This window comes from Felis catus, chromosome A2 (assembly GCF_018350175.1).
Source record: "Felis catus isolate Fca126 chromosome A2, F.catus_Fca126_mat1.0, whole genome shotgun sequence".
Classification (NCBI taxonomy): domain Eukaryota; kingdom Metazoa; phylum Chordata; class Mammalia; order Carnivora; family Felidae; genus Felis; species Felis catus.
In genome coordinates, this window is record NC_058369.1 from 115,079,968 (window position 1) to 115,106,794 (window position 26,827).

Consider the following 26,827-nt stretch of genomic DNA (forward strand, 5'->3'; position numbering starts at 1 on the left):
CTGGAGGGGTTGTGGGAGGGGAGATGGGCTAAATGGGGAAGGGGCATTAAGGAATCTACTCCTGAAATCGTTGTTGCACTGTATGCTAACTAATTTGGATGTAAATTTTAAAAAATAAAATTAAAATTAAAAAAAAAAAGTTAAGTGAGGTTGTAAGTGTGGGGCCCTTGTCTGATAGGGCTGGTGTCCTTAGAAAAGATGCCAGAGCTCTCTCTCCACCTGCCAGCAGAGAGGAAAGTCCACGTGAGGACACGGTCACGGTGAGAAGGGAGCCACCTGCAAGCCAGGAAGAGAGACCTCACCTGTCTGCACCTCGATCTGGGATGTGGAGGAGTCTCCAGAACTATGAGGAAATAAATTTCTGTTGCCACCCAGTCTGTGGTGTTCCGTTATGGCAGCCTGAGCTAACACGCTACCTAACAGGGTTGTGTGTGAGAAAGATTAAATCATATAGTATCACTGTATTAACTGAGTACCATGTATCAGATGCCTCCCTGTGCCAGACCTCATTTCCAGTCCTCCAAAACTCACGTTCTTTGTACCACTTCACACTGCCTGCTACATAGTTGGTTTAATACTCAATCTGAGTATCATAGTCTTATTAACATCACATTTATAAGCCACAGTTGTTTTTTATGCATTTTTCCACTCTGGGATATTGAGTACAGACAATGTCCAGAAACCTGTGCCATAGATAATTATGTGTGAAGAAACAAGAAAATAAGGCACAGCCTTCCACTTGAGGATTTCATGATCTAGTTAGAGTCAGACAAGTATGTTGGTAAGTTACTTGTCCGTGTGACTAATCTTTGGGAAAATAATAACATCAAGTCAAAATTAAACGTAGGGAGCCAGGGGCAAAATCTCTGCACTTGAATCCTGGCTCTATCACTCAGCTGTGTGATCACGGTCATGTCTCCTACCTCATCTGCAAAAGTGGGTAACAATAGTGCCCGCCTTAATCAGTTGCTGTCAAGATAAAGAGACAATATAGCTGAAATACAGAGTCTAGTGAAGATTTCATCAAAGATAAGCTAATACTGTTACTGTTTGTTTGTTGTTTGCTTCCTCATTCTTACGGGTCTCAGATTCAAAGATCAATCTTCTTCATACATTTTTTTCTCTAATTCCAAGGCTACCTATGAAGAGCCTCCTGACAATTGGCTACACTTACTACATAGCCATCAAATGGGCAAGGGCCAGACAGATGCAACATGTAACCTAGCGGAAGTTCCTGGAGGAATCTATTTTACACTTCATCTCCATTAAGTCTTAATACAATGCTTTGCAATGGAAGGAACCCAACAAATATCTGTTGCTATGACCGGCTAGAAGTCATGTAGCTCCCTGATCTGACCTGCCAAGACTTGAATCCAATTCTGCCATTTACTGAAAATGAGGATGTCAAGAACCAGTTCATAACATATCAGAAAAGCTAATTAATTCACCATGGTTACTAGGAAAATAGGGCCTGTTTTCCAAAATGCATCCAAACATATGAGCCAAAATGCAAAAGAAAAAAATGTTATGTATCTTGTTTTCCAGGAATGTTATATTTAAAAATATATCAATATTCAAACACCAGGTGCTTTCTTGAATTTTAACTCATACTTTGTCCTCTTTTATCTGCTAGGGTGTTTTGGATGGATACACAATGTCTTATTGCCTCAATACAGCCAGGAATTCTTAAGCACATCAGGCAAGCATATGCGTAGAATAAAATCGCTACAAAGAAGAGATTTAGTCAACATCACTGGGCCATCAACCTAGTGTAAGACTCTTCCAGGAAAGGGGAATTTCAGAAAACTCACATACTCAGCCACTACCCACAAGAAGTTGGTAATCTTATTTGGGGACAGAGTATGCATACCCTTGACAAGAGAATATGGGTGAAGGGCCAAATGTGTAGGGCAGACAAGACATTATAGGAATTTGGAAGAGAGAGAAATTCAAGAGGTCTGGACCACTGGGGGACAATGTCCCAGAAGCGAGATGATTTCTGATGGCTGGGGAGCAGGAAGAGAATAAAGAAAAGTGCATGATATGAGGAGAGAAAACAAAACACAGTCGGTGAAACAGAAAGCTTCAGGCAGGAAATAATGAGACCGAGTTATAAAAAGAACCTAAATGTCAAGTAAAGAAATCTGAATTTTAGCCAGAGAGTAGCTGAAAAGCCACTAAATATTTTAAAGGGGGAAAAATTACAAGGTAAAAGCAATTTATTTCAGGGTTTATTTTTTTTTCAATTTCCTTTATTTTGTTGCAAAGGAAATAAATTCACATAGTCTAAATTTAAAAGGTACAAATTTAAAGGTACAAAAGGTCTCCCTCCCACTTCTGTCTGCCCATTTTAATCCTTGGAGGCAAACCAATGGTTACCAGTTTCGTACCTATCCTTCCAGAGAAATCTGTGCATATGGAGGCGAAAACACACAGCTCCCCCACTTCTTTTTTTTTTTTTTTTTTTTTGTAGATGGGATACGTACACACTTATTTACCTTGTGTTTTTCATTTAAAAATATAACAGAGATTATTTTGTATGAATACCTAAAAACTTTCCTCATTCCCTTTTTAAAAATAGATAGGTTGGTACAAACGAACACACGGTTCCAATACTCTCTATCCAGAGCTGCTATCCAGTTCTTCCTGGAGGCAACTCAATGTGTCTAGCTTCTTATATATCCTTTAAGAAATCTTATAGGTATATGGAAGCATATAAACACACATGCACCCTTTCCTCTCTCTTTTAAAATAAATAGGATGCATACCATACCCCCACTCTCTCAGATATTTAAAACTTTCTGAGAAACCCAAATGAAGTATTTATATGAATTAATAGTATTGTACCAATGTCAATTTATGGTTATATACAATGCTATTACTGGGGGAGCTGGGTAAAGAGAGAGAGTTCCTGGCAGACAGGAACTCTGTACAAATTTTGAAACTTTTTTAGTCTTAAAATATGTCAAAATAATAAGTATTAAGAATATTTCTGAGCTATGTTCATCAGATTACTCCTTTCTGCCTGTGGATGCTGCTAAGTAATCATCTTTAAATCTCCCCTCCACGACTGTCATGTCTAAGTCAGAATCTCCCAAAGGGCCTGAACAGCTGCAGAAGCTTTTCATCGGAGGTTTGGGCTTTGAACCAACCGATGAGAGTCTGAGGAGCCATTTTGAGTAATGGGGGAACGCCTACAGACTGTGTGGTAATGAGAGATCCAACACCAAGCGCTCCAGAGACTTTGGGTTTGTCACGTACGCCATTGTGGAAGAGGTGGATGCAGCCATGAATGCAAGGCCACACAAGGTGGATGGAAGAGTTGTAGAACCAGAGAGGGCTGTCTCAAGAGACGAGTCTCAAAGACCTGGTGCCCACTTAACTGTGAAAACAATTTCTATCGGTGGCCTTAAAGAAGACCCTGAAGCACACATCCTAGAGATTATTTTGAACAGAATGGGAAAACTGAAGTGACTGAAATCATGGCTGACCGAGGTAGTGGCAAGAAGAGAATTTTGCTTTTGTAACATTTAATGATCATGACTCTGTAGACAAGATTGTCATTCAAAAATACCATACTGTGAATGGCCACACTGGGAAGTGAGGAGAGCCCTATTTAAGCAGGAGATGGCTGGTGCTTCAGCCAGCCAGAGAGGTCAAAGTGGTCCTGGAAACTTTGGTGGTGGTTGTGGTGGGAATGACAACTCTGGTCGTGGGGGAAACTTCAGTGGGCGAGGTGGCTTTGGTGGCAGGCGAGGTGGTGGTGGACACGGTGGCAGTGTGGATGGCTGTAACGGATTTGGTAATGATGGAAGCAATTTTGGAGGTGGCGGAAGCTATAATGATTTTGGCAATTACAACAATCAATCTTCAAATTTTGGACCCCTGCAAGGAGGGAAGTTTGGAGGCAGAAGCTCTGTGCCCTATGGTGGTGGAGGCCAATACTTTGTCAAACCAGAAACCAAGGTGGCTGTGGCAGTTCCAGCAGCAGCAGTAGCTATGGCAGTGGCAGAAGGTTTTAATTACTGTCAGGAAACGAAGCTTAGCAGGAGAGGAGAGCCAGAGAAGTGACAGGGAAGCTACAGGTTACAACAGGTTTGTGAGCTCAGCCAAGCACGGTGGCGGCAGGGCCTAGCTGCCACAAAGGAGCCATGTTTTAGACAATATTCATGTGTATGGGCAAAAACCCGAGGATTATATTCATGACTAATTATATAACAGTTTATTTTAGTTTCTGTTCTGTGGAAAGTGTAATGCACTCCAACAAAGGGTTTTAATGTAGATTTTTTTGGTTTTTGTACCCATGCTGTTGATTACTAACTGTAATTGTATGATCATGACGTTGAATAAATATGTCTTTAAGAAAAAAAAAAAAAAAAGAAGAGCACCTGGGTGACCTGGGTGGCTCAGACGGTTAAGTGTCCAACTCTTGATTTTGGCTGAGGTCATGATCTCGTGTGAGATCAAGCCTCATGTCAGGCTCTGTGCTTGGGATTCTCTTTCTCCCTCTCTCTCTTCTGCCCCTACCCCTCACACACATGTTCTTTCTCTCCCTTTCTCTCTCTCTCTCTCTCTCTCTCTCAAAATAAATAATCTTAAAAAAAGGGAATATTTCTTAGTGGTCATTCCATATCAATACATAAATGCCTTCCCTTTTTATAGATGCATAGTATCACTTTTAATAATTTCACAGGGCACCTGGGTGGCTCAGTTGGCTTAGTGTCTGGCTTCGGCTCAGGCCATGATCTCACAGTTCATGGGTTGGAGCCCCGCATTGGGCTCTGCGCTGACAGCTCAGAGCCTGGAGCCTGCTTCGAATTCTGTGTCTCCCTTGCTCTCTGCTCCTCCCCTGCTCATGCTCCATCTCTCTCCTTCAAAAATAAATTAAAAAAAATTTTTTTTTTAATTTTTTTAAATAAAGAAAAATAATTTATTTCACTTGCCCCTAGGTAGGCAAAATACTTCAGATTTCCTTATAATTAATAAACACTAATAGTATCCATCCGAGTGTGCACAGTCTTTGACTCTGTGGTTAAGAGTGGTCTATACACCAGGGCGCCTGGGTGGCTCAGTCAGTTAAGCGTCCGACTTTGGCTCAGGTCATGATCTCCCACTCCGTGAGTTCGAGCCCCGCGTTGGGCTCTGTGCTGACAGCTCAGAGCCTGGAGCCTGCCTCGGATCCTGTGTCTCCCTCTCTCTCTGGCCCTCCCCCCCATTCATGTTCTGTCTCTCTCTGTCTCAAAAATAAATAAACGTTAGAAAAAAAAAAAAAAAGAGTGGTCTATACACCAAATGATGTAACCGCCATAAAGATACCATAGGCAAGGCCCAGTCAGGCAACAGAAACGCCCGGCCCTCCTCCTAGTCCTGCTGCTCACTAGTGGTGTGACCTTGAGCAGGTCACTTAATCCTCCAGTCATGGTTCTCTTCAAAACAACGTTGGGATTACCTGCCCTGATTACCTCCCAAGTTTCTTGAGGGTGAGAGGAGATAATGGGTGGAATACTACTTACATAAAATCCATTGTGCAAATAAAAGGTTTGGCAAGTATGACTATTCCCTAGAGGCTAGATCATAATCCTCTGTCTACAATCACAAGTAGAAGTTTTCTTGGGGCGCCTGGGTGCTCAGTCAGTTGAACGTCTGACTTCAGCTCAGGTCATGATCTCAGGGTCTGTGAGTTCGAGCCCCACATTGGGCTCTGTGATGACACCTCAGAGCCTGGAGCCTGATTTGGATTCTGTGTCTCCCTCTCTCTCTGCCTCTCCCCTGGCTCACACTCTCTGTCTCTCTCTTTCTTTCTTTCTCTCTCTCAAAAATAAATAAACATTAAAAAAGAATTAAAAAAAAAAAGAGGTAGGAGTTCTCTCATGGCAAATTCAACCTCAGCTTGAGTTTCAGAGAGCTGCATCCTAATCCATGTGATTTTTCATTTAAAATAGAATGACTTTCTGGGCCCTTCTGTTCTCAAATCTAGTCCTTAATGACCATCAGAAGGTGTGCTACACAGGAATAATGAGAAAGGACAAAATGCCAAGACAGGAAATGAGTGGGGAACACTCATATTAAACCCAGAGGAGAGTTGCAGCAGACCAACAATGGTGAGAAAGGGTATAATGGAGAAAAACCAGTGCTCAAAAGCCACTCAGGGAATAAGAAGCAACCTGGTTGCCTAGCAATACCAGAAGGTACACTGGAGTTAGGATCTTAGAGGTGACACCTGCTAAGAACTGTGCAGGTCTGAAATTTTACCATACTTACAAGCTTGCAAATTAGTTTTCCATGGATGCTGGCAAAAGGCATGAGACCTTTGGGTCAGAGACCAAAGATTTTATTACATATGGCAAAAGAAGTAGCCAGTGCTTTGTGTTGATTTGCAGGTGTTCCCTATGCCCCCAGAGTCCATAATGATGACACAACTGACCCATCCAAGATGCCTGTACATGCAGAACACTGTTAAGGGAGAGGAACACTGAGCTGGGGAATTCACTGTTTTTATAGTGAGCAGAAACAAGCCTGGTCTCTGTCTGGGAGCCTCCCTCATGGCTGCCTGCTGCAAACATAACCCTGAATGATGGCCTGGGTGAAGAACCATCAGGGCCTTGCATTCTTGACACACTCAGAAGGAACGTGCAGGGATGCTCCATGCCTATGCTAGACTGTCTCTCCCAACAGCACTTTGAAAGCAGGAGGGAAACTTTAGTCAAGATCAATTCAAAAATGAGGCTGAACTAGGTCAAAAGGAAGGAGATTCCAAAAGTCCAAAAGAAAGGAGCTGGAGGGACAAGGTGAGTCAAGGGCTGACTCTGGAGCCAAAGAGAGACTGGAGACAGGGATAGGGATTTATCTATGGTAGAAGCAGAAGAAAAGATAAAATCTGTGAGGGAGACAATATGGAGAGATAATGTGGCCAGGAAAGCTGTCACATAAAGGGTCCAGTCAAGAGAGTAGGACAAGATGGCAGAGGTGGGCAGGTGGCCCGGAAAGGATGGGCAGGAGGACCAATGCTGCTTGAAATTAGAAGCAGAGCACGCTCACACTCAGAGGTCCAGGGAAACCTTCCCAGCAACCACAGGCCAGGCGGGGAAGCCTCCTGCACTCTCCCTTAGCTCCCCCTGCGCCTCAGCTGCCATCCCCACTGGACTGTGACTCCCCCTAGAGCAGGATGTGTGTGTGTGACTCTCCTCCATACTCAGCATCTGCATAGGCACCTCTCCATGGTTGGGGCTCAGTGTATGCGCTTTGAATCAATGAGTGAGTTAGTTGTGAGGCAGTCAGTCTCTGGAAGCATTACGTGGCTCATGGTGTCAGATCCTGCAGATAAATCATGTAGGATGAGGACTAAGAACAAAGCCATTGCTTTGGGAAAAGGTTGAGTCACAGGTCATGATTCTGGAAGGCAAATCTGACAAATTAAAGGTATGCAGACCATATCTCCAGCGACTGGGGGCTGGGAGCAGGAAAAGTCAAGGCAGTATGCTATTATTCTCTGTGTCCCACTCTCCCAGCCTTTGCCTTGTATGTGACTATAGATAGCCAGGTGGGTGAAGGCATTCACACTACCTCAGAGAAGCAGGATTGGTATAGCTGAAATGAAAAGATATAGAAACAATTTCATCTTTTAAAACAACGTCTATAAGTGGCCTTATGAATTAAAATTTTAGGGGTGGGGAGGAGGGAGGATCAAGGTACAGAGCTAATACCAAAGCAATGGAGTCTGGAAGAGAGAAGAAGAGGAAGAGACCCCTGCTTCCACGAGACTTGGGGGAGGGCACGGGAGTAAGAAAAGAGGTCAGAGATGGGGGCCAGGACCCCTGATTTGGAGAGAAGAGGGCCTGCTTCAGGGCCCCAACTTGGGGGAATCATATCCAGAGATCATGCTCTCACCTCCCTACCTCAGGGCCTTTGCCTTTACACCCCTCTGTCCGGTTTCCCATGGCTCAGTCCCGCCCTGCCTTCAGATCTCCTCAGGAAGATCAGCTGCTCATAGCTGACCATCCTGTCTAAAATAAGAAGTCCCTTCTCCCATCTATCTCTGTTCCATTTCCCTGATTTTACTTACCTTCCTAACACATACAGAACACATCAGGGGATCTGTGACCACCAGAGTTCCTACGATCTTATTTTCTATTCCTAACAAAAAAGATATGAGAAAGCAACAAAAATATGACAGGTTCTACAATATCACTTACACATTTTTCTCCCTTCTGAGGAATTTTGCAAGCTTGCTACAGGGTAATGTTTCTGCAGGAAGGCAGAAGTTCCCCTTTCAGGACCCCAAATGAAGAAAGAAAAGTTGCAATTAGATGTCATTGCAGATGGGAACTTTGGTTTTAAAAGAGAAGGTAGGGTCACCTCGTCCTTTTGGAAACAGTGGCCAGGTCACATCCACAGAGCTCCCCATGGAAGACCTTCCGTTTGCTTCTAGACAGGAGTCTGATGGAGAACAGGGATTCTCCACCATACAGGCTTTAAAAAAAAAAAAAAAGAACTCAGCAGCGGGCAAAGCACCAGTGTTGTTAACATCTTCTAAATAACCATTATTCTAATTTCTAATAGAAATATTTCACAGTAGCAGGGATGCATAGTCCCTCAGGAAAAAAAAACCACATTTTTTTATTTTTAATATTTATTTTATTTTTATTTTTTAACAACCATTTTTTAAATGTTTGTTTATTTTTGAGAGAGAAGAGACAGAGTCCAAGCAGGGGAGGGGCAGAGAGAGAGGGAGACACAGAATCCGAAACAGGCTCCAGGCTCTAAGCTGTCAGCACAGAGCCTGACACAGGGTTCGAACTCAGAAACTGTGAGATCATGACCTGACCCCAAGTTGGACACTTAACTGACTGAGCCACCCAGGTGCCCCAATAACCATTTTTCTTTGATTGCAGAAAATTTTATACATCTTTCTCCCAGAGAGAATCCGTCTCTCACTGTCTTTTAAAAAGAAACAAGTAATTAATAGTATAAAACTCTAGTAATGAGAAGAGGGGCTCTCTCCATCTCTGGCTACATGAACCTAAACACTAAGCCAACATCTAAAGACCAGACTGTGCCCATGGATGGAAAAGTCGATTTAATCATTTCTTTCTTTGCTGTGGGGTGAGAACCTTCTGTCAACAGGGGCTGGCAGGATGCCTGTGGTTTTTCCAGCAGAAGAAAACCTCTTATACCTCAATACTTTGCTGATCCGTACCTAACTTCCACATGGGAACTCAACTTTGGTGCCCCGGGACACCCCCGAACAGAATCAGGACCCTTAATGCCCAAAGCGATGGAGCCCTAACACTTCATTTGGGTGGGACCACACAGTGGTCAAACCCTCCCTTGCTACATGTGGGGGCCACTTCTGTGTCCCGTGGGCTGGTTACAAACTCCTACTATAAAAATTACATCAAGGTAGGGCACCTGGGGGGCTCGGTCAGTTAAGCGTCTGACTCTTGATTTCAGCTCAGGTCAGGTCCCGATCTCACAGTTTGGGTTTGTGCTGCACTGACAGCACAGAGCTCTCTGTCACTCCCCTGCTCACTCGCTCTCTTTCTCAAAATAAATAAACATTAAAAAAAATTACATCCATGCAATTTTAAACATTTTTCTAAATGTTTTAACTTATTTTTGAGAGAGCCCAATGAGGGGAGGGTAGGGAGAGGGGAACAGAGGATCCAAAGCCGGCTCTGCACTGACAGCAGAGAGCCTGATGTGGGACGTGAACTCACGGACTGTGAGATCATGACCTAAGCCAAAGGGGGATGTTCAGCTGACTGAGCCACCCAGGTGCCCCCATCCAAGGAATCCTGCAGAGGGCTGTGCCACGTCCCACGGAGGCAAAGAGAGGAAAGCCGGCAGAAAGAGGACAAAGGATTCATCACAATTCAAATTTGGTTCAACTTCAATGTGATTTGTGAACAAAAAGGAAGTTCATTTGCCTAAGCAGCAACTCCTACCACTAATGGGGTGACCTGGGGCATATCTGGAACAAGAGTACTAGCTAGGAAGTCCAGAAGGCACAGTGGCTAGTGCCACAGAGCCCTGGGGAGAGCTAGCTCCGCCAGGACCAAATCTCTTTGCAGCCCAGACAGGTAAGGCCAGAAACCAGAAAAAGACCATCCGTAGAAGGAGGAAAGGAGGCATGGCTGGGAAGATGGCTGCTGATAAGCTGTGAGAGCTGCTCATTGTCATCTGCCTTCCCTCACTCATACACACACAGACACAGACACAGATGCACACAAAAAAACAGGACACATGAAGCACCCCCTCCCACTCCCGTCGAAGTGGGAGAGAACAGTGTTCATGTCAGTGTGGGGAAGCAGCCAAACTCAGTGAGGAAAGAGTAGGACTCCTGAGTACCAAGGGGTAGGACTTCCCCCAGGACCAGGCTGCCCAGCGAGCTCGGAAGCCCTGGGATGGGTAGTTTGGGGATAGAAGAATTCATTAATGACTAAAATCTAGTTCTCGCCTTCCTAGAGGCTAGGAGAACACTAAACAGGAGCAAATCATCTTGAGCGCGACATAAATCTTACCAGACGGAGTGTGAAAGGGTGATAATAGTTTTTGGAATATGTTGTGTCCTTTTCATTTCGTGATCCATTCGTTTATTCATTCATCTGACAAATGGTAACTGAGGGCCTCCCCTTTACATAAGGGTGAGGAGATATAACAATAAAAGAGGCAGGCAAAGCTTCTGCCTTTGTGGACTTCGCATTCTAGTAGGAAAGACAGTCGGTAATAAAAATAGTGGCAAATACTTCCGTGGAGGCTTCCGTGTGTCAGGCCCTCTGCTAAACCCTTTCCAGGTAGGAGCTCATATGTTTACTGCAACCTATGCGGTAGCTACTGTTATCCTCATTTTACAAATAAGGAGCATGAGGCATAGGCGGGCTGAGTAACTTGCCAGGTGTGTACAGCTAACAGTAATGGAACAAGGATTTGACCCCAGGAAGGTGAAATTTAGAGTCCGTATTCTTTTATTTTTTTTTAAGTTTATTTATTTATTTTTGAGAGATGGGGGAGTGTGTGTGAGCAGGGGTGGAGAAGAGAGAAAGGGAGAGAGAGAATCCAAAGCAGGCTCCACACTGTCACCATGCAGCCCATACAGGGCTTGAACCCATGAACTGTGAGATCGCCACCTGAGCCATGAGTCGGACGCTTAACCGACTGAGCCTCCCAGGTGACCCTTAGAGTCCATGTTCTTAACTGATATAGATTAGCGTGCATATGGGCACAGGCATGGAGATGGGAATAGAGATGCAGATAGTAATAGAGAAGGATGTAACTGTTCACATTTCCAAGGGACAGAAGACCCCTAAGTAAAGTATCTTGAAAGGAACTTAAAGTTTTAGTAGAGAAAGCCAATCGACACCGGTAGATGGATGCATAAATAAGTGCTATAAGGAAAGCAATGGGGTGGGGTGGATAGGGTGGCCAGGGCAGATGACACTGCAGTTGTCCAGAGCAGGTTCCTGAGGCCTGCCCAAATCAAGAGCAGATGTGACTATGAGTCGCCAGGCCCCAGGTTTCAGTCACAAACCCCAAAGAGCCAGGACTGGGAACAGTCACATCTCAGTGGTCACTATCTGAGGACAGCCCCCACTGCAGCAGAGACCAGCTGGAATGCAGACTATTAGTGTCATGCCCTAAGCACCCCCAAGTACACACACCAGATGTCATGGAGAAGGGAAGGGGAGCAGAAACCGGAAAGGCTGGGCCTTTTACAAAAACAGACTACATGTTTACCTCAAAGGCTCGTGTACATTACCGAACCTGAATAAATTTTCTTGACTCACTAAACACAAAGCCCTCTAGGCACCTCACTCCCTGTCTAGCAGAACACGGGGTCTTGAGATACATTTGTGATGCCACTGGCCCACCATGAAGGCTACATTTGGCGAGCAGAGAAGAAAGGACACAGGGTGATCGCAAGAGAAGTGAAACAGTTCCTGTCTTTTCCCTTCCAGGTGGAACAGTTACAGTGGCACAGATGGTCAGTCACATCAAGGGTGAGGAATGAAACACACGTACTATGTGCATCTCTGGAGAGAACAAAAGGATTATTCATTGTTTCATTATAGTTTTTTAGAAGCTCAAAGCATGATTTAGGAGAAGTCATTTGTGACATTGCTGCATTCAATTACCCAGAACAAATTTGGACGAGCCTCGCAGCTATTTCTGGGCTTCCAAATGTGGGTCACAAAGACACGTTAATCAAAAAGGACAATGCAATCAGGCAGCTTCACATATTTATCATCATTTCTATGAAAAGCACTTACTAGCAACTGCCTGCTCAAGGTTCAGGCAGCCTGGGTTTTATATACAGAAATTAAGCAGTCACAATCCCTACCCTCTTGAAATTTCAGCTTGGCAATGTTGATTTGAACAATCACGTAAATAGACAACTGAACAAAACTCATCTGCAATTATTCTCTGTCCCACATGTTCATGCTCTGTGGCAGTCCGTGCTCTCACCGTCCATTCAGGAGTTCTGTATGTGCTGTTCTCACTACAGAAAACTCCATCCAGATTAAAGTAGAAACATGGAACGTGGTGTTTGGGGCTACATTCTTTCAGGATTGAAAATTGAGGAAATTGGTTTTCTTGTGCAAAAGAAGAGGCTCACACTGTTGGATACATACACAATTTCAATTACTCTGTCACTTCTTTTCTACAAAAGCACCCCACTTTTCTTCAGGGTGGTAATATGCCCAGCTTTTTTTTTTTTTTAATGTATTTCCTAGCAGCATTTGCAGCTAGAGGAGGACATGTGATATATTTCTAGCCAATGAGATATAAGTGGAAGTCACCAAATAAGGCTTCTGGGAAAGTGCTTTTTAAAAGAACTACCTCTGTTGGCATTTGCCTTTGCCCTTTACCCTTCCCAGTCATTTGTTTGGTTGGTTGGTTGGTTGGTTGGTTGGTTGGTTGGTTGGTTGATTGATTGGCCCTTCCCAGTCATCTTGCCTGGAATGTGGATGAGATGCTGGATATGCAGCAACCATCTTGTGACTGAAGAGCCAAAGTTATATCCTATAAATGGCTAAACAAAAAGACAGAAAGAAACAGGGTCCCTTTGCACCAGTTCTGAATTGTTATGTGAGGAAAATAAAATTGCCATTTAGTTGAGCCCTAGTATATTTATTTAGCATATGCAGCCATATACAATCCCTGATTGATTCTAAGAATTACACAGGTGAGGCTGTATAAGTTAGGGGTCCATTGTGATTAAAGTCCACTTTTTGATAGGATTTTCTTCCCTCTGAGCACTGGTAGTTGTCCAAGGAATCTGGAGCAATTTCAGCATATGGAGGATTTTGCCCCAGTTCAACCTGGAGCATTTAACAACCATTTAGTGAGACTCTAAGATGTGCCACACAAAGTGCTGGGTGCTGGTGGGCACAAGTCTCTGCATTCACAGCACTGATACTCTATTCAGGAGACAGGAACAATAAACAAATAAGAAAAGGAGGTTAAAGCCCTGCAAAGAAAAAACAGGGTAAGGGGGATAGGCCTGCTGGGTGATAGGAGGGATACTGGCACTTTCTACAGGGTGGTCAGAACACGCCTCACTTCTAGGGGGGATGTATTAATTGGCTTGGGCTGCCATAACCAAATACCACAGACAGGGGGACTTAAATAGACATTCATTTTCTCACAGCGCTGGAGGCTAGAAGTCCAAGATCAAAGTGCCATCAGAGTTAATTTCCAGTAAGGCCTCTCTTCCTGACTTATAGACAGCATCTTCTTGCTGTGTCCTCACATGGCCTTGCCTCTGTTGATGTGGACACAAAGAGAGAGAGAGAGAGAGAGTGAGAGAGACAGAGAGATCTGGTGACTTTCTCTTTTCTTATAAGGACACTAGTCTTGCTGAATTACGGCGTCATCCTCATCACCTCCCTTAACTTAATTATCTCCCTAAAGGCCCTATCTGCAAATATAATCACAATGGGGGATTTGGGCTTCAACATGAATTTTAGGGGAACACAATTCAGCTATAACAAGGAGCTTATGAACAGAAACCTAAAGGAAGAGACAGTGAAGGCCAAAAGGAAACCTGGGGGAAGAGCATTTCAGGCAGAGGAACAGCAAGTGCTAAGCCCTGTGGCAGAGTACGTTTGGCATGTTGGAGGGGCAGTGAGGAAGCCAGTGCAGCTGCAGGGGGAGATTGTCAGGGGGGAAGACAGAAAAGAAATGGAGGCTATATCCTGTATAGCCTTGTAGACTATTGAAACACTTTCCTTTTACACTGAAAGAAAGGAGGGGCCAGCCACTCAAGAGGTCTGTGCAAACGAGCAACATGATCTTCCTAATGTTTTAAAGAGTTCCCTCCGGTCATTGTGTGGAGAACGGACTATAAGTACAAAGACGGAAGCAAAACATCAGCTAGAAGCCTGTTAAAATAACCAGGAGAGAGATAATGGAGCTTGGACTAGGATGGTTGAGAAGTGGTCGGATTTGAGGCAGAGATGATGGGATTTGCTGTGGATCGATGTGTGTAAATGCGCAAGAGAAGAGAGGAGTTTGGGACACCTCCAAGATTTTTGCCATAGGCACTGGAAGAATAAAACTGCTATATACTCCAGTGGATTAATGGTGGCATGATCAGTTGTGAGTGATGAAATATCAAGAGTTGAGTTTCAGGCACATTCATTTCAAGATGCCTTTTAGAAACCCAAGTGCAAACCTTGAGTGTGCAATTGGACATATAAGACTGTAAGTCAGGGAATGGTCTAAGCCTGTGACAGAAATTTGAGTCACAAAACATATGAGGACTTTAAGATACAAAACAGATGAACATAAGGGAAGGGAGACAGAAATAATATAAAAACAGGGAAGGGGGACAAAACAGAAGAGACTCTTAAATATAGAGAACAAACAGAGGGTTGCTGGAGGGGTTGTGGGAGGGGGGATGGGCTAAATGGGTAAGGGGCATTAAAGAATCTACTTCTGAAATCATTGCTGCACTATATGATAACTAACTTGGATGTAAATTAAAAAATAAATAAATTATTTTTAAAAAAAAAGAATAAAAAGGAGCTGTATAGTTTATATGACAAGAAATCTGTCACAGGAAGTGAGTATGGAGAGGTCGGTAGGGGTAACTCATTTAGGTAGTTGTAGAATATAGTAATTGAAAAAAGGAAAACAGGAACACATGGTCCTAGAATAATGCCTTGCTTGAATGGAGGGTCATTAGGTAGAATACCTCAGTTATGTGCCCTGTATACAGTCACTTTTTCAAGCCTATCACCAAGGATTGGTGGGCTTTTGAGGTGGTCACCATAACTTGAAGTCATGTGACTCTTCATTTCTTATCTCCATCTTTTTCAAATTAGTTACCATGTCCTGTCAATTCTACCACACAGTATGGAAAAGTTTGAGAGAAAAGTGAAATTTTGAGTCCAAAAACCACTTCCAGTAACCCTCAAGCATGAGAGAAAAGGGACAAAAAGAGCACTGCTTTGTGTTGTGGGTGTAAGAAGTTACACTGATGTTCTAACCCCAGCACCTATGATGGGGATTTATTTGGAAATAGGATTTTTAAAAATGTAACAAAGCTAAGATTAGGTAATACTGGATTAGGGCACCCTACATCCTGTGACTATTGTTCTTATAAGAAGGTCAGAAGAAGACACAGGTACACAGAGACACACAGAAGAATGCCATGTGATGACAGATGCAGAGTCTGGGGCAATAATGCAGCTGAAGGCCAAGGATTGATCATCACCACCAAAAGCTTGGAAGAAACAAAGATTCTCCCTCAGAGCCTCTGGAAGGAACCAACCTTTCTGACACGTTCATGTTGGACTTCTGGCCTTCAGAACTGTGAGAATACAAAATTCTATTATTTAAGAAAAAAAGAAGAAAAATTTGAGTCACATAGCAAAGTCAAAACAGTATTTAAAACTGTACATCTAGATGACATCATTACCTAGATAGGAGTAGATCAAGGAGAGTTGAGATTTGAGGACTAAGCCCTGGAGAACTCCGCACAGTAAAGGTGGGCAAATGAAAAGGATCCAGTAACAGGGACTGAAAAGAAGCAGCCATGAGGTTGGGAAAAACAAACAAAAACAAAGTATGGTGACCTGGAAGACAAAAGAGAAATGTTTCAAGAAGAGAATGATCACGCTTGAACTGAAAAGACAACTAAGGTCAAGACTAAAAGCACCTTGGCCCTTGAAAAGAGTTGTTTCCATGGAGTCATGGATTGATGCATCAGTTATCCGGTGCCACATAACAAATTACAACAAACTTTAGCTGTTTAAAGCAATAAGCACATGTTATCAAACAGCATCAGTGGGTCATGAATCTAGGTGTGGCTTCCTGGTTGCCTCTGGCTCAGGGTCTCCCACAAGGCTGCAGTCAAGACATTGGCTAGGACTGGAGTCTTCTCAAGGTCTGATGTGAGAAGATTCACTACCAAGCTTGCTCACGTGGCTATTGGCAGGCCTCAGATCCTTGTTGGCTATTAGCCTAAGACATCTATTCCTTGCCAATTAGTTCTCTCCATAAAGCAGCTCCCAACATGGCAGCCTGCTTCCCCTAGAGCAAAGACTCTAAGAGAGAAAAGGTAAGAGACAGCAGCCCAAGATGGTAGCTCCAGTCTTTTGTAACACAATCTCTGAAGTGACATCCCATCAGTTTTTAAAAAAGACTTTATTTTTCAGAGCAGTTTTAGGTTCACAGAAAAATTGAGCAGAAACTAGAGAGATTTCCCACTACACTACCAACATTCCCCACCAGTGCAAAACAGTTTTTACAGTTGATGAACAAACACCGACACATCATTAGCAACCTAAGTCCATTACATTAGGATTCACTCTGTGTCGTACATTCTATGGGCTCTGACAAATACATAATAACATGTATCAACCTTTATAATATCATATAGAACAGTTTCACTGCCCTAAGAATCCACTGTGCTCCAGCTAGTCATCCTCCCTCCCCCAAACCTCTGGCACCCATTGATCTGTTCATAGATTCCATAGTTCTGTCTTTTCCAAAATGTCATATAGTTGGGATTATATAGTAGATAAACTTTTCAGATTTGCATTTAAGTTTCTTCCATGTATTTTCATGGTTTGATAGTTCATTTCTTTTTAGTGCAGAATAATATTCCATTGTCTGTATGTACCACATTCCATTCACCTGTTGAAAGACATCTTGGTTGCTTCCAAGCTTTGGCAATTATGAATAAAGTTATGATAAACATCCATGTACAGGTTATTTTGCAGATATAAGTTTTTTCAGCTCCTTTTGGGAAATGCCAATGAGTATGATTGCTGGATCATATGGTAAGAGTATGTTTAGCTTTGTAAGGACTGCCAAACTGTCCTTCAAAATTGCTATGTCTTTTTGCATTTCCACCAGTAGTGAGAGTTACTGATGTTCTACATCCTCACCAACATTTGATATTGTCACCGTCCGGAATTTAGCCATTCCAGTAGATACATAATGATGTCTCATGGTTTTAATTTGCAATTCCCTAATGACATATGGTGTGGGGCATCTCTCCACATGCCGACCTATAACTTATGTTCAATTCTATTCAATGGAAGAAATTCACTAGGTCCAGACCACACTGAAGGGGAGGGGACTATACAAGGGCATGAATAATAGGAGATGAGGGAATTAGAGACCATCTCAGAGGCTGACCAATATAATTAGATTGAGAAATGAAAGGAGGAGACAAATTAAAGACCAATATAGACAACGCTTTTGAGGAGTTGCACTATAAACAGAAACAAAGACCTACAGAAGTATGTGGAGTTAAAGTAAAGAATGTTTTTATTTTCTTTGCTTTACAACAAACCAGATCATTCTTAGCAATAAAGGTAATACATTGGATATGTTGAAATGTAAACAAGTAGAACTCTATTTTATACATTTATTCATGTACTTCTTAGAAGTATTGTGAACAATGCCAAAGTTTGTAAGTAACACACCTGAAAGGGGATTTTGTTTTCCTTCCAAGATTTTATTTAAATTCGAGTTTGTTAACATGTAATATAGTATTGGTTTTGGGAGTACAATTCAGTGAGTCATCACTTACATATAACACCTAGGGCTCATCCCAACAAGTGCCCTCCTTACTGCCCATCACCCATTTAGCCCATCCCCCCACGTATCTCCCCTCCAGCAGCCCCCAGTTTGTTCTCTATTGCTAAGACTCTCTTATGGTTTGCCTCCCTCTCTGTTGTTATCTTATTTTTCTGTCCCTTCCCCTATATTCACCCACCTATTAGTGGATTAGAACTATTAAATTCTACCTATTAGTGAAATCATATATTTGCCTTTCTCTGACTGATTTATTTCGCTTAGCATAATACATTCTAGTTTTAACCATGCTGTCGCAAATGGCAAGATTTCATTTTTTGATGGCTCAGTAATATTCCATTGTGTGTGTGTGTGTGTGTGTGTATGTGTGTGTGTGTATCACAAGATATATCTTCTTTATTCATTTATCAGTTGATAGACATTTGGGCTCTTTCCATGATTTGGCTATTGTCGATAGTGCTGCTATAAACATCAGGGTGCATGTGCCCCCTTTGAATCAGTATTTTTGTATCCTTTGGTTAAATACCCAGTAGTGCAATTGTTGGGTCCCAGGGTGGTTCTATTTTTAATCCATACTGTTTTCCGCAGTGCCTGCACCAGTTTGCATCCCTACCAACAGTGTAAGAGGGTTCCCCTTTCTCTACATCCTTGCCAACCAACATCTGTTGTTTCCTGAGTTGTTAATTTTAGCCATTCCGACAGGTGTAAGGTGGTATCTCATTGTGGTTTTGGTTTGTATTTCCCTGATGAGTGATGTTGAGCATCTTTTCACATGTCTGTTAGCCATATGGATGTCTTCTTTGGAGAAATGTCTGTTCATGTCTTCTGCCCATTTCTTAACTGGATTATTTATTTTTGGGGTGTTGAGTTTGAAAAGTTCTTTATAGACTTTGATATTAGCCCTTTATCAGATATGTCATTTGTAAATATCTTCTCCCATTCTGTATATTGCCTTTTAGTTTTAATTGCTTCCTTCACCGTGCAGAAGTTTTTTTTTTATTTTGATGAAGCCCCAATGGTTCATTTTTGCTTTTGTTTCCCTTGCCTCCGGAGATGTGTCTAATAAGAAGTGCTATGGCCAACGTCAAAGAAGTTGCTGCCTGTGTTCTCCTCTAGGATTTTGATGGTTTCCTGTCTCACATATATGTCTTTCATCCATTTTGAATTTATTTTTGTGTATGGTGTAAGAAAGTGGTCCAGTTTTATTCTTCTGCATGTCGTCATCCAGCCTAAAAGGGTTTTTGTTTTTTTTTTAATAGTCTGTTTTGTAACCATGTGGGGAAAGAAACAAGTGCATCTATATCCCAGTGCTTCCAGGACATGTACAAGTACACATTTTAATTGCCAAAATCAGCCACACAAGTTTATTTAGGCAGATGAAACCAATAAACTTCAGTGGGCGCAGACATTCTCTCTTGGCTGGAAAACAAGCCTACAGCTGCTTGGAAAAGGTAGGCTGATAGGCAGAGACCTGCATGTGGCAACTGGCCCAATGATGCCAATTAAAATGTTACCCAACTAGAGTAATCATTCAAATCATAAATAATGTCTGCAATTGCTTTATCTCCTGACTCTCCAACACAATAAAATGTGCATTCAACACAAAGATGAAAGTAAATGAATAGGCCAATTAATTTGTGAAAGCAAATGCCCTAGATCTGTGTCTGATGTCAGTTCATTGCGAACAAGTAAGACTTGGGATCTCCTGGGGATAGGATCAGGCAATTGCACGGTTTGAGGAGGGTGATAAATAAGTTGCTTTTTGCCCCTTCTGCATCCAGAACCAACACAGAATAAAACACAGAATGGAAATTGAAGTGTTGGCTTTACTACTAATATTTACTAATGTTAGTTCTTCAGAGTTTAGTCTGTTCTTCTCAGGGTCCCAGTCTAGACCTTGAGTCACCATTCCCTTACACCGATCCTGGGCAGTGAAGGAAGAAAAAACACGAATCTTCAGTTTATAGCCTTCTAATGGATTTGCTCTTCCTTGAAGAGAATGAGCCACTGGATGTTATCTGCCATGACATACTTGGGAGCCAAAAATTTTAAATGTGTAAAATGCAGGATCATTACTGCATGGTTACAGAGAAATACTACCTTTCATTTAGTTAGGACTATAAAGAAAGCACAGAAGTAAAGGTAATGACACTTACAATGTACCCAATTGATTGTATACTGAACCAGGAAAACCCTCAATGGCTTCCAATGGTCACTTCTTAGCCCCTGTTTCCCCTCCCATCAGAGAAGAATCTTAGACTCTTCCACTGAGAACAGAGGACAGGTAGAGAATGACAGTTAACAAGCCTACCCTAATTTGCATGCTCTCAAAATTCATATTAACACTGGATTTTATTGAAATTCCTTCTTGTTCTGAAAAGGAATGAGAACAGGATAGGTAGAGGTTTGCGGCATTATCCAGCAGAAGTTTCTCCACAGAGAATCATGGCAGTGGTGGGGATAAGTTTCCCCTCTAGCAGCAGCAAAACTAGCCAGAGAAATGCCCAACACCTCCGGAGGCCCCAGGATACCTTCTCTATAAGTGTGTTTGAACGACAGGCCAAATACATGCCAGGAAAGGAAATTCAGCATGTTTTATCAAGCCCTTACAGCACACCAAGCCCTTGGCCATGTACTGGAAATGCAGAGATAAATTCACATTCAAGGTGACCCAGGAAAGTTACAGCCTAGGATAAGACCCCATCACTACCACCGTTATGAGCCTTCAAGAGTTTGATAGCATGAATACTCAACTATTTGGGGGGATAAATGGCGAATGTCTTTTCCTGGAGTAATTTCCTCCTGACCCAAGTATATTCCAGGCACTATGCTCAGTTCTGGGGAGCCAGCAGAGAAGGAAACGGAGTCCTTATGGAGCTTACATTCCACCATCATGACAACTCAGCTTCTGGAGATCACCCTAAGGCTGGCTCTACTCCACTAGAGAAAACTCTAGCTAACTTATTAGGTCCCTTCTACTCTATACTTCCTCTTTAATTCTCTTGGCCTCTTTGATTTTTACCAAATATTCTCCAATATTCGAGGTGCAGTCAGATTCCTGCTGGGAATGCTAGACGCACCATCAGTACCCCTCCCAAGGTGCCTTCCCTGACCCCTTAGCAGGCTGGGCTCAGTGGTCTGCGCTGTGCCATGGGCACAGTGAGTGGGCTTCTATCAACAATTGAACGTCACTCTATGTTTTCTGAGGGTAGGTGCAGTTTCTCATTCCACTTTATACCCCCCAGCACCAATCACATTGCCTGGCACAGTAAACACTCAAAACATACCTGTCATACTAAACATTCCCTCCAACCAAAATAATCTCAAGTGCCCCAGTTTAGGAAGCCTCAAATCTCAAAATTCGAAAAACAAATTAAGGATAAAACTCAACGTAAGCACAAGGCTGGAGACTGCGGGTCCTGTCCGGCAGTGCTTTCTTGACTTGCAGACCACCCTGGGGGAAGGCATGGAATTCGGGGCGGGGCAGGCGGTTACATACCTAACATTATTTGATTTGATGCCAGGAGCTTCATCAAACCTGCAGCGTGGTATAAATGAACACCCACACAAGAGAGGTGTTCAGACAAGCGTGCTGAGTCCGCCGGCTCCGAGGCCAGGGCTGGGGAACGTGAGTCGCCGGCAGGGGGCGCGCGCGAGCCTCTGGGCGGCGCAGGCGGGGCGGTTACTAGGCCGGGAGGGGCGCTGGGGGTAATTTTTGGTTGGTTGTCTCGGGGTGCCGACCGCCCAAGCCCCTTTTAAACTTCGTCTCTCCAGCGCCTTCACTTTTCCGACGCGGTGTGCGACTCGGTGAGTGTCTTCGGACCGGCCCGACGCCGGAACCGGCCACGTGGTCTGGGGTCTCTCTCTGGGTCCCTGTGCCCGCGTCGCCCGGGCGTCCCTGACGCGGGTTCGGCCTCAGCTTGGCGCCCCCTCGGGAGAGGCCCCCGATCCCGGGGAAGGAGTCCCCGTGAGGGCTCCTCTGGGGTGAGGACGTCCTCGTGGAGTCGGGGACCCTTACTTCCTGGGAAGCACCCTTGTGGCGCCTTTCCCCGGCCCCCAGCCTACCGCGCCCCTGGTCCCCTCATCTCTGGTGCCTGTGGCATCGATGCTCAAGGGCTCCAAGCCACTGGGAGTTTCAAGTGCCCTTTTCAAAGAAAAAATAACTTTTGGAGAATGCAGCTGCGGGGCGGAAGGCGCCCAACCGGTTCGAGTCGGTGCTCTTGGCTCGCTCCGGGCTCCCGCCTGCCTGGTGTTACCATGACCCCGACGTAACCAGTTTGGAAAATGAGCCAGATCGTGGATCTGAGCTCTTTAACTTTGCGTGCGGAGCAGCTTAATTAGTGTGCTAGCAACAAACGGCGGCAATTGCGCTCTGACAGCCACTCCCCACAAATGCCTTCCAGTTGCCACTTTGCAGGGTGGTTTGGCTTTTTGAAAGGTCTGGGGTTCGTCTTGCGGGGGCTGATAACTGCTGTGAGTCCTGCCTGCAGTTTTCTGCCCCAGATTCACCTTTTCTGGAGCGACCAGTACCGTATGCAGCGCAGGACCCTCTTCCAACATTTTCAGGGTGCGAAGCCCGTCATGGTTTTCTGTCCCGGGAAAAAATGAACCATTGGGATTCTGATTTGTGTCCACCAAGACGCTGGCACCCATGCTGTAGAAACGGTTGTTCCCCGGATTTAGTAAACTTTGTAAAGATCTAAATTTAGAGTTGAGTGAATGAAGGAATCTTTGTAGATATCCTAAGTATCACTTAGTAATCTCTTGAAATGTGAGGCTTCTGGGGGTTACATGTTTGCCCGTAGAGTTATGAAAGACCTTTTTACCTATTAGGAAATAACTGATATTACTGACCAGGAAACTGAATGGGACATCCCATTTTATCGTGCTTTTAAAGGGGCGGGGGAGCAAGCTGTGCTGTAGGCATCCCTTTTCCAGCCATATCTATTACCCCAGAGCACAGGGACATTTCCCTGTCCTGAGTCCCTCAGTCTGGTGACTAGCACTGCAACACGGGGAAATGTAATGGTCAGGCTTTGGTTTACAATTGCTTTATGTGGTGGGGGGTTCCTCTTGAGCCAAACTGTTTCAACAGTTCCATGTGAGAGAGAAACACGGGCTGAGGGAGCCAGGCACCATGACGAGGAAACAGCAGCTTGAGCCAGTGTCTATTTAAGGGTAGTGGAAACTGAGCAAGTGCCGAGAACTGTTCTCAACTTGCTGGGCTCTGTCTGCTTCTGCTTGGTCAACAAGTTTCAGGCTTCCTTTGGTTTTTAAATCTGTTTAGAACTTGTTTTAGTGTTTCCTAGGTACAAACTGTTGCCAGTAACATTTCAGGTTTTGTTTTGTTTTTTTCTAAAATTGATACTGTTCCATGCTAATGTAAGGGTCAAGTTGGACATGTCGTGGGTGCTGACATTTACATAGAATTCCAGATGATAGGAACTTAAATCACTGTTCTATTTTACTCCTGGCTGGAAATTACCAAGGAGATTTCCCAAGTGTGAGGAAATTTGGAGAAAGCCTTTATATGGGAATTCTATTCAAAGGTAGCTTTTTAGTCTTCGAGGTAACTAGTAGGTAACCACAATAAAAGATGCTCTTTACAAAACAAACAAACAAAAAAACCCAAAACATAAAGAGTTCATTGATATTCTTAACGTTGTTCTTCTCACTTTTCTATCAGGCACAGTCCAGTTTCAGATGCTGATGAACTTCAGGTATGGACCAAATGGAGATAATTTGTTATTAAATAGCTGAATCGAATTCTTGGCCAAGGATGAGAACTCTTAATCTGATTGGATATGCTTCTCTGATGGGTTAAAGGATTTACCTGAGGCCAACTTCATAGGAATTAGTTACCTGCAGTCACATCCCTCCTCCCTTTAGAAAGTATGTCTTAGATATGAAGGGGGGAAAGCCTGTAATAAATAGGCAGTACTTTATTATGCCAAGAAAAGGTTATTTTTAATGGATTTTTAAGTAATTGGCATTTAATCTTTCAAAGTATCTTTCCCTATGGTGACCATTTTGAGCTTTTAGTAAGATAGGGTTTGAGTTAAAAATTCACTTTTATATGAGAACATTACTAAGTCTGAGTTGACAATGCATAGTATGTTGGGGAATTCTATTAACTTACCTGCTGCACAGCTTTTGTAAACATGGTCTAGAAACCACTGTTTATTTTCTTAATAGCGCATCTTATTTCATAATTGCCGATCTAACTATCTGTTGTGATACTTCTTTTACAGGTCTGGTGCTGGAAAGACAATCGTGGTGTTTGAAAGAAGCTTTTCAAGTAGATACAGTGTATTTGAACATATGGTGATTGAATAGAGGCTTTTGCTCTCTTTGTCCCTTTCATGGTAGTAGCAGCGGTGAATTTTGAGAAGGTGCCAAATATCTGTAAGAACATATATCTACCAGCACCACAGAGAATTTTGTAGAATTCTGTTCTATTATTTAGCCTTTCTGCCAACCAGCCCTAGCCTGAAGCTTGACATAGTAACTAGACTATTCTACAACTGTCTTAACAACACTGTCACTTGTGCCTTAATTTGCAAAGATTATTTTTAAATCCTATTCCTTTGACTGCCCTAAAGATACATTTCAAAGCATCCTTTTAAAAATACAGTTTCAGGGGTGCCTAGGTGGCTCTCTCAGTTAAGCATCCAACTTCAGCTCAGGTCATGATCTCATAGTTCGTGGGTTCGAGCCCCACGTTGGGTTCTGTGCTGACAGCTCAGAGCCTGGAGCCTGCTTCGGATTCTGTCTCTCCCTCTCTGTCTGCACCTCCCCCACTCACACTGTCTCAAAAATAAATAAATGTTTTAAAAAGTTTTTTTAATAAATAAAAATAATTTTATATGCATACAAATTTTTCCATAATACATTATTTCAGCGATTAAATTTGATCCTTTTGACAGAAAACAGATTAATGGGTTAGTAACAATCAGCAAGGGTAGGTTGCAAAGGGGCATGAGTGAGTTTTGAAGAAGTGTTTTATATCTTTTTTTAAAACATTTGTTTTTGAGAGAGAGACAGAGTGTGAGCAGAGGAGGGGCACAGAGTGAGAGAGACACAGAATCCCAAGCAGGCTCCATGCTCTGAGCTGTCAGCACAGAGCCCAATGCGGGGCTTGAACCCACAAACGTTGAGATCATGATCTCACCTGAAGTCGAACACTTAACCAACTGAGCCACCCAGGAGTCCCGGAAGTGTTTTATATCTTGATTATGGTGGCACTCGCATTTGTCAAATTTCAGGGGTGTGTTTTGCTAAATGTAAACTACACTTAAATAAATGTGATTTTTAAAACTTAACTTTTCTGGCATCTTAATGACATTTCCAGTGAAATCTATGAAAAGATGGTCTTGGGTCAGCACTTGAATGATTTAGAGAGGTGTTAAAAGTGGCAAAAACATCAAAACATTTTGGGGTGTAAGTCACATAAGTGACTTGCGCACACAATATAATACCTGAGAAAATCAAAAGGTATATGTTGGTTCGCCTGTCAAGGATATAGAATTTCTCCTTATGGACATTGCAGACAACACATTCCTTGTCTTAACAGCTGCATTTTCAGTCTCACTGAGTCTGTCATGGCACTTTGCCTTCAGTCTCTGGACTGTCCATTCTTAGTGGCCACATGGAGTGTGGAAATTGCTACCCTGTATTTGCCCTGTAACCTGCTCGGCACCATTTCAGGTTCCTGATAGCCTTGCTTTCCACACTGGCAATTTCCCATTCCAAGAAAATTTAGAATGGCCTTGACTGATAAATGACTAGCCAAGGGATTTGGGAAATGAAGTGAGGTTCTAGCTGCTAAGTTATTGGGCTTGGGTTGATCTCAAAGCTTAATGCCTAAGTCATGCGGTTTACTCCTGAAAAAAAACAGTCTGAGCTCTCCCTTTTTCTCTGTGGATGTTCAAGGACGCTTTTAAAAGGAAGGATGGGCCGGGTATTGGTTGTGAGTCATTGTTCTTTACTGTAGGTAACGAGGAGGTGTAATCTCAGAGCCTGTTGCGCCCTGCCCTGAGACCACGTGTACTTCTGACAGCTGTTGCTGTGCTGTGTTGCCTGCAGGAAGACCCAGCAATGCTCTTCAGATGCCAGGCTTGAGAACATTCCCTGCTCTGTCTCCCCCAAACCCCCTCCATGATGACAATACAGTTGCCCAATACCTTGGCTAAATGAGTCTAGTAAACCCCAAAGAAGATGGGCTGAGGAGCTGGAGCCTACCCCACAGTCCTGCAGAGTCACCTTGCCCTCCTTGGCACAGCACACACCTGCGTGTTGAGCACAGCTAAGACGGGCCGAGGCCAATAGGACCGTTCTTCCAGCCAGTTTGTGCTCAAGTGCTCTGAGAAGTGAAGCAAGTCTGGAGTTGAATGAAATGTTGTCAAAGAGGGCTTATTAACTCCAAGGGAGGAGGCTGGGCTTGAAGAGAATCTTTCCTTATGACTACAAAAGAAGATGGGATTGAAGTATAACTTTACGCCAATCGTTACGCTTTCACTGAAAATGCAGTATCTTAAGAACTCCAGTCGCTATCCTCAGATATTACTTGCCCAATATCACAGTTACTCTGTTGTTCTCGTTGGTTCAGGTAGGTAGGGCACCTTAATTTGATTTCAAGAATGGGCATATCCCATTTTTGACCTAGACACTCTATAGTGTTACTTACTACAAGTAATTTTGGGTTCTTAAAAAAACAACTGTTTGTATTTAAGTGAGTGTTCCAAACTCAAGTACTTTTGAGGTTTCCAAAACCTGA

The 26,827-nt window shown here is 43.3% G+C and overlaps 1 long non-coding RNA gene, 1 other non-coding gene and 1 pseudogene across 2 annotated transcripts; all 3 read left to right on the forward strand.

The window, feature by feature from the left end:
• The first annotated feature begins 3,186 nt into the window (after window positions 1–3,186).
• LOC111557358 lies at window positions 3,187–4,266 on the forward strand (annotated as a pseudogene).
• Window positions 4,267–21,612: 17,346 nt separating this feature from the next.
• On the forward strand, window positions 21,613–24,790 carry LOC111559513. Its single transcript, XR_002740514.2, has 3 exons — window positions 21,613–21,858; window positions 23,738–23,771; window positions 24,303–24,790. It is a non-coding gene; the product is annotated as an uncharacterized LOC111559513 (long non-coding RNA).
• LOC111559652 lies at window positions 23,822–23,893 on the forward strand. The gene has a single exon (XR_002740776.1). It is a non-coding gene; the product is annotated as a small nucleolar RNA SNORD93 (small nucleolar RNA).
• Window positions 24,791–26,827: the final 2,037 nt, after the last annotated feature.